The following is a 15,293-nucleotide window of genomic DNA, read 5'->3' on the forward strand; positions in this document are numbered from 1 at the left end:
AGGACTCAGAGAGCACAGTCCACAACCACATGCTGGTGACCTCCGCCTTCAGCGCTCCGAGACCAGTGTCAGCCAGCTAGGTTTCTTGTCTAACTAGTTTTGAAAACGGTGTTGCCAGCAGGAGATGGTCTTCAGATGCACGAGCCTGTGAGGGCCAGGTTGTATTCAGACCATTACAAACGGGGAAGAAATACCACAGGGCAGGAAAGGACAGATACCTGGAAGCCTTGCAGACTGCCTCTGTGTAAGCAGTCAGCTCATGGGGTTCAGCAAACTTGGGCTTCCTGAAAGCTGGGTCATTTCTGTGGAAGAAATTGTGAAGGGCACATGTATTCAGTTTTGAGAGGATTGCCAGAAAGGACAGCTGCAAAACGCTCTGGAGCTTTGCCCCTCCCCCGGGCTCTGTGAGAACCAGTAGATTCTGTTCTGAGGTTCAGGTTTACTACACTCCTCTCAGGTCCAGGTGACAGTAGCCTTTCTGATCTGAAGGGTCTGCTGGTGTCCAGCAGTGCTGGACTTGGGGATGGTAGAGCTTAGAGAAAATTAGGAAATTGGTTGGAGATATTGACAGGGTTGAATGTCTTCTGGCTGATGAAAGTGTAGCAACTGTCCTGCTACCCTGTTAACATGCTCAGCTTGTCTTTGATGTTTTGCTAGAATGTGCTGACCTTGACCCACCTGTAAAGTGATTCCTTGAGGGGTTAGGATAGAAAGTGTGCCTCTCACATCTGTAGCTCTGTGCAACTAAGAGCCAGAGTTCATATTGTTCAGTATAAAAAATGCATGGAAAACATCTATGGGCCAGTGTATAGAGGAGGCAGGACAAAAATTCCAAGGATCAGGGATTGTTTAAAGAAATTATGATAGTGCTGAGGAGACAAGCAGCTCTCATTGCAAAGGATGCAAGATGAGCTTTATTTTGCAGAAACAACAGAAAGGACAGAATGGGAGTAGCTCTTTTACAGGGCTAAGTTGTTGGCTGACAGCCCTTAGCCCTTTGATTTGGAGAAAGGTTTTTCAGGATGCTAGGTCTGGCTTGTCTGTTAGTTCCAGGATGTTAGGTTTGGCATGGGGTGAGTTCTCAGTTGTCAGGGTTGGTGTTTAGCTTCCTACCCACTGAACTATCCAGGTAGCCCTCAGCCTCAAGGATCTAGATACTTCAACTTTTGAGGCAAGTATTCTCGCTGCAGGTAGATCATGGGTATTGACTTGAATACATTTGACTCCAAGTTCTGTAACTTGTGACCTCAGGGTCTTTGACTTAGGATGCTTCTTCAGTCATAGGCATCGACCAAGTAAAATGGAAGTGACACAATGCGTGACACATAAAACAAGTTAAAAAGGAGAGAAATCTCTTATTAACTTCAAAAATGTACTTGTGTATATTATTAGTCAGTTCTGGTGTATGGTTGATGGGGCCAAGAAGAAAAGAGGGAGAAAGCCAGAGTTTGTTTACGTTATTAATTTACCTTTCCCCCTCAAGAGCTAAGTTATGGGTGAGAACTTTGCCGTTCAGGAGAAAATGGTTTGGAGATGGTTTAGCTCTGGGGTAGTAAGTGCTTAGTGTACTGGAGGCCGTTGGCTGGACCCTAGCACTCCCACAACCAGACCAGTGCAAGAGCGGGTCTTTTAGACATCTATGTAAGTGATGACGTCTCTCTCAGGCAAACATTTGCCTGCTTATTTTTTCTCAGAAATATAAATACTGGTATTGCTTGCCTTTAATTTCGGCATTCAGGAGGCAAAGGCTGGCAGATCTCTTTGTGTTCAGGGCCAGCCTGATCTACAGGGAGTTCCAGCTTATCCAGACAGAGCTGCCCAGTGAGATGCTGTCTTAAAACTAAATAAACATACTCTTAGCTAGAGTGAGGGCCCTTCTGAGGCACATTAAAATAAACTTGCTTTCCCTTAGTATTTGACCCTACTGAGTCAGTTGACATCATGTATCAGCCTAGAGAAGGTTTGTATGTTTTTCTCCACTTCTGCAATAAGCAGCTCTCCGTGGATGGCTCAGCTTTCTGTTGCTATTCATTTTTATAATGATTTTATTCTGGAAGAAGCTTTGTGTGTGGGAGGTGAACACTGAAGTATTGTTATAAGCAACATTTTATTTTGGTGCACTGTAATTAATACTTTATTAGAACACACACACACACACACACACCTGTTGAATGGTGGCACATGGCAGTTTGGTTTCTATGAGGGAGTCTTTTGGGCAACTTGAGAGGAAACCTTTTATTCCAGTAAGAACTTTGTTCTGCCTTATTACTGCTTAGGTAAATGATTAAAGACAACAGAATTCTTCCAAAGACCCAGTTTGAAAGTTGCCTTTTCTGTACTCCAGTAAGGCTGCAGTGAGCCAGAGTTCAGATATTTTTCGTTTAGCTGAAACCATACAGTCAGACATGAAGGAGGAGTCCTTCGGGTCCCATCTGGCTTGGAAATGACACAGGCTGGGTATGTCATCTGATTCCCGTCTGTGTAATATGGTGGCCTGGCTGAGGGTGAGTGCCTGCTTCTCTCCTTCTGCCAGAAGGACTCCTCGCACTCCGTGATGGGAGGGTTAGGACGGGCTGAGTTCACAGAGCGCGGAAGCTGTGCCTCGCTCTCCAGAGGGCCTCTGAAATGCTGGGGCTCTTGCACGGTCATCTGTGCCTCACAGTGCTTTCTCTCTTTTCTTGTTGGCTGTTACAGAATCACCTCAGGGAGGCGTGTGTGACATCACTGGCTGTTTGCTCAGCGTCACCCAGCTGACATATGTCATGGGCAGTGCTCAGTCTTGTTCTTCTGTGGGAGTCCAGCTGAGAACTACACAGTGTGTGTCCTGACGTGTGTCTAGGCAGGTCTGAGAGAGTACGTAGCATTCAGGCTCTTACACTCATCTATGCTTTTAGCCTGTGCTAAGGGTCCATTTGCTTTTGGGTATGAGTTAGGTGACTTACTCTGTATCTGTACCAGCTAGGAGAATGAACACACAAAACATGCCTTACAGGAACAAAACAGAAACAGTGCAGTGTCTGAGATTTCGCTCAGCTTCTGATGTGTTCTTTCCCTGTGAGGCGAATCTGCTGTGGCTGTGTACTGAGAAGTGGTACCCCGGTGTGTGCAAGAGGCCAGTGCTGTGTCAGGGTAAAGCTGACAGTGCTGCACTTGACAAGGCTGCTCCCTTGACTAACCGCAAACCTTGCACAGGCCTGAGGTTATTGGAACTGTTTGACTTAACAAAATTGAGCCTCAAAAAAAATTGTTTCAACCTGATGTTTAAATTTCTTCATTTTCTTTGACCTAGGGATTCCATTCCAAGCAAATAATCCTAGAAATCCATCTACCATACCTCACTAGGAGATTGGTGAATTTATGCTGTTAATAGAGCAATTGAAGTGGAATTAGATGTGGTTTTAAGGTGAATTATAAGTATAAATCTGTACAAGGTACATGTCTTAGTTTTCTATTGCTATGAAGAGACAGACAACTCTTTTAAAACAAAGCATTTAGTTGGGGCTTGCTTACAGTTTGAGAGGTTTAATCCATTTCCATTGTGGCAGGGAGCATGGGGGCTATGCAGGCAGACACAGTGCTGGAGAAGCAGCTGAGAGTTCTACATCTGGATCCCGGGCATCAGGAAGAGAGAGCCACTGGGCCTGGTATGGGATTTTGAAAATCGCAAAGCCCATCTTTAGTGGCATACTTCTAACAAGGCCACACACTGTCCAATCCTTTCAAATAGTGCCACTGCCTAATGACCAAGCGTTCAGATCCTTTAGCCTCTGGGGGCCAGTCTCATTCAAACCACCACAGAGGTGAGAATGTGCTAGTGAAGATAACAGGAAGTTGTGAGTGACCAGTGCTTATTTATACAATGTAAAGAGGATGAGGGCTCAAGAGGAGTGACCGGTGGAGTGCCTGGGGTAAGCTGCAGCGCAGAGTGCTCCTGGGTAGATGAATGCGTTCTAGCGTTTAAGGAGGGACTTTATGCTTCATAACCTACTTCTTAGGGGGTGATGCACACTTCTAGCTCCGTATCCATTCTCCCCTAAACCTCCAAGATGCTGGGTTAGGTCAGTTCATCACTGTAGTCGATTACTTTGTAACTTTTGAATGTGGATGTGTGTAATGTGCATGCATGGATGTATGCGTATTAAGAGTGCCTGGGAAGGGCTGAGCGTGTCCGTGTGTGTGTGTGTGTGGAGGCCTAAAGTTGATGTCAGGAGTCTTCTGCAAGCCCTCTTAATCACTGAAGCAGGGTTTTGGTTGTTCCAGAGAGTCATCACACAGAGCTAGTCTGTGCGCAGCTTGCTGCAGGATCCCCTGTCCCCACACCCATGTAGCATTTCTGTGGATTCCGGTCTAAACCTTTGTGCTCAGCTTGCACAAATGCTTTATGAATTGTCTCCCTAGACCTACTTTGTGATTTTTCTATCTGTTACTTTTACAGTTAGCAAAACTGTGAACTAAACTATAAAAAGTTACCAATGGCAGTGACTCAGCCATTGCCCTCAGCGACCATCCTTGATCCTGGCTTTCTCTGGGGACTCCTCATCTTTCTAGCTGTCTCTCCATCCACTCATTCAATCACTCTATACCCAGTTGTAGCCCCCTCCTTCTCTCCTCCTTGTCCCACTCTCCCTCCTCCTCCCCTTCCCAGAAAAGGAAGCCCCCCACCCCAAACCACCGCAGCTCATCAAGTCAAATCAGGACTGTGCACAGCCCTGCCAGGCGGAAGTGACAGAAAAGCAGGCATCCGAGACCATGTCAGAGATAGTAAGGGATTACTAGAGAACCCACATGAAGACCGGGCTGCCTATCAGCACCATCTCTGTAGGGGGCCTAGGTCCAGTTCATGCATGGTCCTTGGTTGATGCTTCAGTTTCTACAAGCCCCTCTGGGCCTGTTAGTTGGCTCTGTTGGTCTTCTTGTGGAGCTCCTGTCCCTTCCAGGACTACTCCTTCCTCCCACTCTTCCACAAGATTCTCTAGGCTCTGCACAGTGTTTGGCTGTGAGTCTCAGCATTTGTTTGGAACTGCTGCTGGGTGGAGCCTCTCAGAGGACAGCTATGCTTGGCTCCCATATGCATACATAGCAGAGTATCATTGATAGTGTCAAGGGCTGGCTCTGTACCATGGGGTGAGTCTCAGGTTGGGCCACATTGGTTGAACATTCCATCCATCTCTGCTCTATTTTTATCCCTGCACATCTTGGGTTGAAGTTTTTGTGGTTAGGTTGGTGTTCCCCTCTTTCCAAGTAGGAGTCCTGTCTAGTTAGAGGGTGTCCTCTTCAGTCTCTATGACCTCTGCTACTAGGACTCTCAGAGTCAAGGGAGGGTGCTTAAATCTCACTCAGAAGGGGAAACAGAATAGACAGCAGAAGCAGCTGAAGAGAGGGAACAAGGTAGGAGAAGGAATGCAGAGAGAAATGAGGGTGGAGATCAAACTTGGGGAGAGCAGGTGTGGAAGGACGGAGGGCTTGCATAGAGAGGAGAACGCATGGGTGGGACATCTCTCTGACAAAGCTGGAACCTGTGATAGGGTAGGCTCCTGGGAGGATATGGGGACTCTTAATTTTTATGCTGCAAAGATGTAATTTCCTGCTGGCTTGAGGACACCTAACTGACACCAGGGAGCCCCTTTGTCTTGGTGCTATCTGGCCTTGGTTCACACAAGGCCCTGGCTTGATTTTTTTTTTTTTTTGGCATCTTAACATACACACATCCGTTTTCATGTGCTCAGACCCAATTCATGCAGCCACCCACCCTCTTCTCTCTTTATAGTCATACAACCTTTTCTTCCATACACAATCCTCTTTGTGTGTAGAGGACAGGTGGATGTAGGCAGCTAGCACTTTGCATTGAGACCCTCTTTAGACTTGCTTTTTCCAGCTGGTGGCAGGCATTTAAGAGCTCTCACTCACACTTTGGGAGAGGGGTGATCAAGGACCAGAAAAATCCTGTTTCAAATGCTCAGTTGAGGAATTGCAATGCCTACTTGAGGCCCAGATTCTATAGGAAACCCTTCCTTTCTGGTACAGTGTTCTAAGTTCAGTGCACAAAGGCAGACACTGCTGAGGAGGAAGGACCCACCTTTTTACACATGAGTTCATTCAGTATTAGTTTGCTCTGTAACAAGAGAAGCCCTGTGCCTCTGGGCTTTCCTGCCATGGTCTCTACAGATGGGACTAGTCATAGAAACCATTTGTAACACACACTAGTGTGGGCTTCTGTTATGCCCAGTTCATGAGACGTCCCCAAAACCATCAGGAATGCACTCGGCTGCCAAACACATGAGGGTTTATTGGATACAAGCTCAAGCCCAGGTCGTAAAACTTCCTCTGGAAGCAGGAGAGGAATGTAGCAGGGCAGTCTAGGGGAAAGGTTTTTAAAGGGAAAAACTACAAGCAGCTGGTTACATGCCTTGCCATTACATGATTGGGTAAGGGAAATTGACTTTTGAAATGATTGGTTTGGGTGCCAAGTCCATAAACGGTTCTGGCCTGGCCATCTGGGCCGGTTTCCTAGCAACTGTTAATGGGCAGAAAAAGAAGCAGTAAAGCTGGTTCCTCTCAGCAGGTGGCTGGACATGTTTCCACCTGGCTGGCTTTTGTTCAGGCTTGTGCCTCAAACTTTAAACCAATACCCCCAAAAACCTAATTTTTAATTCTTTGGTCTCTCACTTCAAAACTATATTTGTGTCTTGCCCAAGTGGAAGTAAGATTATTTTACTATTTTGTCATTCTGTGTTCAGCGGGGGCCTGGAACCCAACTTCCGGATGGAAAACGAGATATCAAAGGTCCTGGATCTCAGGTATAGCTAGAGCTCTTTAGGGGGAGGCTCTGGTGTTCTAGGCCAGGTTGTGGAAAGAGTTTTAGCTCTTTTAGAATGAGATGGACCATGGCAGTGGAAACTTGGTTTTCTAAAGCCTATGGTGATACCAAAGTGTTACAGCTCTTGGCTGAGCTGCTGTACTGAGCACAACAGAGATGTAGGCAAAAGCCCATGCCTGGTGGGCTTGCAGCTGAGACACAGGCCTGGTGAGGCCTTGGCCTGTTAGGTCCACCAGGAGCCCAATTACCGGAAAGGCAGATGAAGGAAACTTGGAGATGGATCGCTGCAAACACAAGAGGTTTATTCAGGCCAGTATGTGATGGGGCTGCGCCACAAATCAGCAAAGAACAGCCCTGAGAGACAGAAGTCTGCAGTTTTTAAAGGAAAAAAGTGTGGGGAAAGCTCGAGGGTTGCAGGCTTGGCAGCTTAGGATTGGGTGAAGGGGCTATAGGGTGGCTGACTTTTGAAACGATTGGTTCATTTTAGGTGCCCAAATTCAGTCAGTCCTGCCCGGGGCATCTGGAGGATATCTGATCCTCAAGTTATGCCCGGAATGATCTGGGTGGGGGAGCTGTGACCATTTGGACCGGTTGCCAGGCAACCCTATCTCGTACTGCAGGCCTGGTTATTCCTCTGCTGCGGGGTGGGTCTTGTCTCAATTCACCCGCTTCTTCTTTCATCCGTGTCCTTCTGCTTTCTGGAAAAGTACTGGGAGAACTTAGTTTAATATGGGATATAAAATTCATAAAGAAACCTGTAAAGCTAGCCTGTACCTTTCAGGCCCAGCTGGCCAGAAGGCAGGTCCAGTGAGACGCAGCCCTGTGGGATGCAGGCCAGTGGCTGCTGAGTCAGTTGTACATGCTGGGTGAGCAGCAGAAGCTCTTGGTGGCTAAACCCGTGGGCTGTCCAGAAGCTCAAGGTGCTGCGTGTCCACAGTGTCGATTCTCTGGGGAAGAGAGGAACAATCCCACCCCCAGAATAATGACAAACCTCAGGCGGCCATGGTGGAAAGCTGATGGTACCACACAGCACACAGCTAGCATGTTTATTCGAAATCAGGGATTTGTAAACCTAAGGCAGTGGGACAGATTTTAAGGGTGATTGTGTTTGCTTTTCCAGGGTCAGGGGTGCCAGGGATACTTGATTTACATGTAGTGGTACAGTGCCTTATTTCACATGTAGTAGCAGGGTCCTATCACAAGAAGGAGAACACTACTTAATTATCCTACGGGTAGGGAAAAATCTCCAGGTAAAGTCAAAGGTCATTTGGAAAGTCAAGCCATCAAGGGATCTTATTAGCACAGGGTGTTTATCTCCAGGAATTCATAGCTGAACCAGTTTTCTTATCAGGAAAGGGTCGATTTAGGTAATCTGCCCTGTCCTTCTCCCTGCAAAAACTGGGTTCGCCTCGAGCAGGGGTGGGGGAACTTCTAGAACCCTGTTGAGAGAAGGGAGCCCATCGTAATAGCTCAGAGCTCAGTTTGGCTGTCCGCTAGACTACAACCTTATCCAGCAGAGCTCCACACTATTTGGCAACTTGTGGTTGGTAATTAAATGCAACAGGTCCTACCATGAAAGTATCCAGTGGTGCTCTGATTGAAATGCCGGTGATAAGTAGGACACCAGTGGCCTGATGCAGCAAAGTGCTGCAATAAAGAACGGAGAGTCTTTGGCGTGCTAGTTTTTCACGGTAGTATGACGAGCAGGGCGTGGATGTGTTCCTCCGGCAGCTGCTCTGTGCATCTCCTGGTTGGCCACTGTAGCTGGGCCTTTCCAGTTCTCTGCACGCATAAGCTTTTACTGTGGTTTAGTGACTTAGCAAGTTTGAGTGCTAACTTGCTACTTTAGGCAGGTTGCAGATCTGTGGTAGCCCTCAATAGCCAGCCCACTTGAAACACGGGGGGTTCGGGGAGATGCTTCACTGTGTGAGAGTCTGCTCAGCAAGAGTTCCGTTCAGATCCTCAGCACTCACATCAAGCATCACTGAGGAATGTAGGCAGGACACTTCAAGGAAGACAGCCAGCTTCTGGTTCAGTGAGAAACTCCATCTCAAGTCAGGACAGCATGGGAAGTGGTAAAGATTTTTATCAGGCTTCGTGCTCTAGCCTCCACACCTTTGTTGCACAGGTGAGTACAGGTTGCACACACAGGCACTTTTACCACACACAAAAATAGGTGTATGAGAGAGGCTGTTTCTGTGGAAAAAAAACACGAGAGACTGACCTCACCTTGTTTTCAAGGTGGGTCTTAAAAGTGGGCCAGTTGGGGCATACCATACCATAATCCAGAGTTGAAGTCATTCATCTGTCCTTGTGCCCAAATCTTCTCAGAAACCTTGGGGAGCTATTGCCAGGATTTTCGGATTCTTGTCTGTTACAGTAAGTATACACATGTTAAATGCCATATTGAGCAGATCTCTTGACAAGCTTGAAGGCCAGCGTATCTGAGTTAATCTTTGTCTGACTTTAGTTATCATCTGCTCTAAACTGCATCCTGTCAACATAAAATAGAATGTCCTAATCTCTAATTCTGACATACTCTGTAGATAAGTGTTTTAGGACCATATCTATTTCAAGTAGATCTAAATAGGCATACCATCTTTTCTAGGCTTAACCTTGAAAACGTAAATAAGAGACTAGATAAAGCTCAATCTTAGAACCAACTGCATTAGTTATTAGCATAACTTTAAATATATTTCTGAACTAAAATCAAAGCCAACCTTTAATCATAGATACAGTTCATAGATGGCTGGCGAATCTTGCTGATCTACCATATTGCATTGGAGCCTGAGGAGCAGAAGCTTAAATGACAGGAGTTGCACTTAGCACTAAATGGGTACCGAACACAGTTGGCAGCCCTCAACAAAGATGGTAGCAGACCGTGATTCTCCAAAACCACGATGGCTGCCAGTCACGCCACCACCCTTAGTGAAAATGGTCGTGAAACCGTGGTTCCACCTTCTTTTTCCCTGAGTCAACATGGCAGCCAGCCACATGTTATTACAGGCCATGGCAGGCAATTTAAAAACATAACCTTTAGGTGTCACTGCTGGTATAACTCTATGGAGCATTTATAGTTTCCTGTACCAAGTTCTAATATTGTAAACAATTGAATGTCTCTAAAATTAATATATCCCAACTTAAGGTATCTTTAGAATCACCCATATCCAGAGTCAAGTACAGTTGCTTGTTAATCTGAATCGACTTTTATAACTTTAAAAATTTACCATTATATATACAGTATGTTGTAAGAATGTAACCTAGAACCTTGATCTTTTATATTAAAAAAATCCATACCAATTTAAAATGAGACTTCTTGATTTCTTATTCTAAATGGAGATAGGATGATAAACAGAATTCATTACAACCAAGAGGTTTTATAATTGTTTCCCTATATCATGTGGAAATTTCAAGATGGCGCCCTATATCATGTGGAAATTTCAAGATGGCGCCCTATATCATGTGGAAATTTCAAGATGGCGGAGTCCCATCTCGTGGCACGCTGCAGACCATGTGGTACACGTGGTTGCTATTTTAAAACATCTGTGTTTCTATAGATGTTACAGACGTACATGCACACGCATGTATTTCCTAACCAAGAGTTTGAAATTAAACTTTAAACACCATATCCAATAACCAAGACATTTGAGAACAGGCAGAAATAGATGTGTACTGGCCTCACGTTTAAAGGAGACAGACAGAGCCTTCCTTGTTTCCTCCAGCTGGAGTTCCAAGCCTTTGTCGTCTCCTAGATCCAGGCGGGAGCTGGGGCTCATCAGCAGTGTCGCAGCTGTGGCAGGGCAACCTCAGCCCATGAAGGAGAAGCGGGCACCGCCGCTGTGAGGGTTCATGGCGGCGTTGCTAGGCTCACCTATCGTGGTGCTCAAGTGGCGTTCCTTGCAGTGCCTTGGTGCAAGGCCGGGCTCGCAGTGCACCGTGCCCAAGCATCTCCGCCGCGATCGCCTGCCCCCTTGCTCGACTGCACCTCTGCGTGCAGTTTCTCAGCGTCTCACATCCCTTCCTTTTCAAAAGCAAAAACCTTGAGCATGTTTTCATATCGGAGAGGAAACATCGTCAGCTCGGGACAGAGGTTTAGCCTGTCCAGGTCTCCAAAGCTGCAAGTAGAACATCTACCCGGGAAAAAGTAGGCCCAGCTGGCCAGACTGGTGCAACAAGTCGTGCAGTTGTTATTCCCACGTCTTGAAGACCCCAAAGACCACCTGCTGATGCAAATGCAGTAGCATCTTTATTACAAGTCCCACGCTGGTGACTGTATGTAGAGCTGTATGTAGAATGTAGAGCCCCGAGCTCAGGGGGAGGAAGGTTTTTATTGGGTCACAGGAAGGTTTGGGAAATTCCAGTTTAGCAGTTAGACAATTGGGTGACATTCAGCAAGGGCAAGCTTGTTACAGAGTGATTGGCAACTAATAGTGAGCAAGCTATCTACAGACCTCAGGAATGTTAGATATTTCCCTGCCTGCCATGAAAGTTCTACCACCAGGTCAGTGGGCTGCCCAACACAGATGCCCCATCCTGGGATAAGATACCTTCCCATTCTTGTGGTTACGACCAGGCTATTCCTTGGGTAGGGGATTTTGTCTTCCTGAAATTGGTGACCTATGGCTTAGTTCCTGGGACTGGTGATTTTTTTGGGTGAGGGGTCAGGCCTGGTTCTCTCACAATCTCAGTGTGCTTGGGACTTGATCCAGGTAGAGTCTTACCCATTTCTGTAGATGTAACAGTATTTCAAGGGCAGTGTTGTTCTCTTCCTCTTCTAGTCCAGCATTTACACTGAAGCTGGATTAGTCACATGATTGGGACAGGGTGCCAAGAAAATTTCATAGTATTTTGTTCTCTTTAAGGTAGATAGAATTTAGTGACAACTAGGGTTGTGATGTCATTACTCAACAAATTAGTGGTTTTGTTTTTCAGATTTATACAGAAAGACTTTATTGTTTCTGAAAAGAAAAAAATTCTTCATCCTGCCTTCTAATCACACTTAGAGGTGAAAGATCAGTATTAAGTGTATTAAAAAAAAAAAAACAAAAAACTAAACAAACAGTTTGACCTTCAGTTCTTTTCTGTTAAGTAGCCAGTGAAAAATACTGTACCATGCGGATGGTTGGACCATCCTGGCAGGAAAGCATAGTGGGAGGAGCCTGAGGAGCTGGTCATCTGGCATCCTAGTCAGGAGCAGGTGGACGCTGCTGGTCAGCCTGTGAAGTAGTCACCCACAGTTTGGATGGATCCCCTCACTTCAGTTAAGGAGTCTAGAAACTCCCTCACAGAAATGTCATGCTCAGAGGTTGGTCTCTGTGACTCTAGGTCATGTCACGCTAACATCGTGTTAGTTGTTATAACTCCACCTTGTCAGTGTGGCACTCAGGCATACCACTTCTAAGCCATAACCTTCCACCCTTTGGTACCAAAGTCTCATGTTCATTTAATAAGATAATTGTATTCAGTGCAATTTCAGAAGTCAGAATCTCAGAATCCAGCATTTTAATTGTCAGCCTTTGCTCCTTTTTTTTAAAGCATACTTCTGTTTATACAATGGTGGTAACATGGCCATTCCAAAAGAGGCTAATGGAAGCATAGCAAAGAAAGATGAGAGCAAAGCAAGACAAACCTAACAAGGCAAACAGCAAATGGTGCTGCTCCATTTTTAGAGTCTGGAGCTCGGAAGAACTTAGGCAGCCCTACCCTTGCAGATGTTTGGAATCTGGCAGATGCTGTTGAATACAGCTACCTTCAGATTCTCAGGGTATTGCAACCAGATCTTTGCCAAACTATAACTTAAGTGGTGTCTACCCCTGTTCCTAATAGCATCCCTGTCATCTTTTGGATCCTCATGAGCTGGGCCTGCACCATTGTCATTCTCCCAGCATTCTGGTCCTTCCGCATTCCCATTCAGGCCCTGAATCCAAGCAAACGCGCTCTGGAGGCTAGGAGAGGAGGTCCCTCCTGAGCCACAGTGGCTGCACTGAAGGCTGGCTCTAGTACTTGCTGTTTTACTGTGAAAGGTCCTGTTTCTTGTCAGCTTCAGTTTCCTGAAATGAGTTCCATAAAATGAGAAGAGTAATTTGTAGCTTCAGAAGAGTGTTGGAGTGATTAGCAGATTTTCTGGAACAGTACAAAAGTGACTGATGTGTAGTAAGTGTTAATGTATGGAAATTTCCTAAAGCTGCTTCCCCTCAAACTTCATTTTACCCTCACCGTTTTCATAGTGTTTGTTTCACTAAGGATAATTGAACAATTTTTGCACAAGGTTTTGATAGTTTAGCTTGAGTGCTTATAATATTTAAGTGTGTCTTTCTCACCTGCTGCTCTTAAGATCTGGTAAAGATTATATGTTGATGTATCATTTCACTGAGAGAAATGATCTGCTCCTGCCCAGAACTGTCACCCAGAGGAGATGGGGAGTTCTTTGTCAGAGACCTCCATTCAACATTTAGGAAAAGCTGGTGCTTGGCCTCACTCCAGGAAGCATTTCAGGACAGCAGGAAGTAGTGTCAGCAATTTTAAAATAGGAAGAAAGGAGTGAAGAGACGGCCCAGCAGTCAAGGACACCTTTTGCTCCTCTAGAGCACCAGCACTCCCATAGTGGCTCGAAATCATATGTAACTAGTTCCTAGGGGACCAGACACACTTGTGGCACAGACACACCTGCCAGCCAAACAGCCATCCACATGAAATGAATGGATGAATGACCAGAAAGAAGGGCTCTCAGGAAGAGGAAGAGGCACACCCCAGAGACCAGTGTGGCTTCTTGTGGGAGAGTCCTACCTCAGTGAGCTAGTGGTGGCCTCACACAGGACTGGAAACATCTTTGTTTATTAGTTTTCTAGACAGGCTTTCTCTTTGTAGCCTTGGTTGTCCTGAACTTGCTTTATAGACCAGGCTGGCCTCAAACTCACAAAGATCTCTCTGCCTCTGCCCCCGAGTGCTGGGATTAAAGCCATGTGCTACCACACAATTTTTTTGATCTTGGAGACCGTAGGATGGCTTTGGGGGTGCCTTGGCTTTGGTTGTGCTCTGATAAAATCAGGAGCCACTGTTTTCAGGACGTGTTTAGGGCAGTCCTCACTGGCTTCTGCAGGTTTACAACTGACGAGGGAGAAAGGCCTTAAGCAAATACTATTTGATTTCGATCCCTTTTATTTTATTTTTTAATTAATTCTGTGTGTATGAATGTTTTGTGTGTGTGTGTGTGTGTGTGTGTGTGTGTGTGCGTGCGTGTGCCGCATGAATGGCTGCTACCTCTAGAAGTAAAAAGAGGGTTCAGATCTCCCTGGAGCTGGAGTTAAGATGCTTGTGAGCTACTGTGCAGGTGCTGGGAATCAAACTCTGGTCTACAAGAGAAGTAAGTGATCTTGACCAGTGAGCCATCTCTTCAGCCCCTGTGTTGGGATTCTTAACTCTCATCTGGCAAGAGGCTTCAGCAAGACCACAGGAGGAAAGAACTCCTTTTTCTTCCCATGTCCGTGTAACTTTCCTTTCCCGTCCTTTCTTAGTTCACTGAGACCAAGTAGCACCAGATGCAAGTCTTTTTAATGTGAAAAGAGAATCAAATTCACATTTGGGTTTCATAAAATTAACTGTTGAAATTTAAAAAAATAATATGCTTTCTGAATGTAATTCATTAGAAAAAAATTCCAATATTAAAATGTGAAAAAGCAAGTATTTTAACTATGAAGGTTAAACTCCAGTACATTTTCTTCTTTCTCTCTTTCTTCCTTAGGAACTCTACCAGGTTTAATTTTAAAATAGGAATAGTATTACCTGAAAAGAAGTTCTGTTCTTGCCTAATTTCACAGCCAAGAGCAGAGTGTTTCAGGAAGGTCCCAGCTGTGACCTGCCCTCTGCAGGCTCTGGTGTGCGCCGCTGGGCAGAGGTGCTGAGGGTGGTGTGTCCACTTGCTTTCTTTGGAGGTGATCTTTTGCAGTGCTGTGGTCTTGAACTATTGGACACAATCCCTGTTTTTATGTAATACATAATAATCTGGAGTGTGACAAAGAATACCTTCAGTAGTTTGAGCGGGACTGCTTCTGAGTGAGTCCTGTGCATACGTTGGCACACAGTGTCTGCAGCCTGGGAATGTGCATGGCGGCAGGTGGGCTGATGCCTGTCACTTCTGCTGCTGTGATAAACATGCTCACTAAAAGCGGCTTGGGGACAAAGGCTTACTGCTTAAATCTCAGGTCACACTCAGCCAAGGTCCAGCAGGAACTAAATCAAAGGCCGGGGAAGAAGGCAGCTCACTGCTCACTCAGCCCACAGTGTGCTGGGCCCTCCACTCAGTCATTAGTTAGGAAAATGCCCCAGAGACTTGCCTACAGGCAGCTGGATTGGAGGCATTTTCTCAGTTGAGGCCTCTTCCCAGGTAACTCCAGCTTTTGTTCAGTTCTCAAAATCCAAGCAAGAAGGACAGTCTTGGACTTGGGATTCTGCCGGGGTCCAACCCCGGGTGAGGTCA

General features: G+C 45.9%; 1 protein-coding gene across 1 annotated transcript in view; it reads left to right on the forward strand.

Annotated features, from left to right (window-relative positions):
- Ccny (cyclin Y) overlaps window positions 1–15,293 on the forward strand; it is a 110,468-nt gene that overhangs the window by 27,459 nt on the left and 67,716 nt on the right. The gene's annotated exons all lie outside the window — the stretch shown is intronic.

Source organism: Meriones unguiculatus, chromosome 19 (assembly GCF_030254825.1).
Source record: "Meriones unguiculatus strain TT.TT164.6M chromosome 19, Bangor_MerUng_6.1, whole genome shotgun sequence".
In the NCBI taxonomy this organism is placed as follows: Eukaryota; Metazoa; Chordata; class Mammalia; order Rodentia; family Muridae; genus Meriones; species Meriones unguiculatus.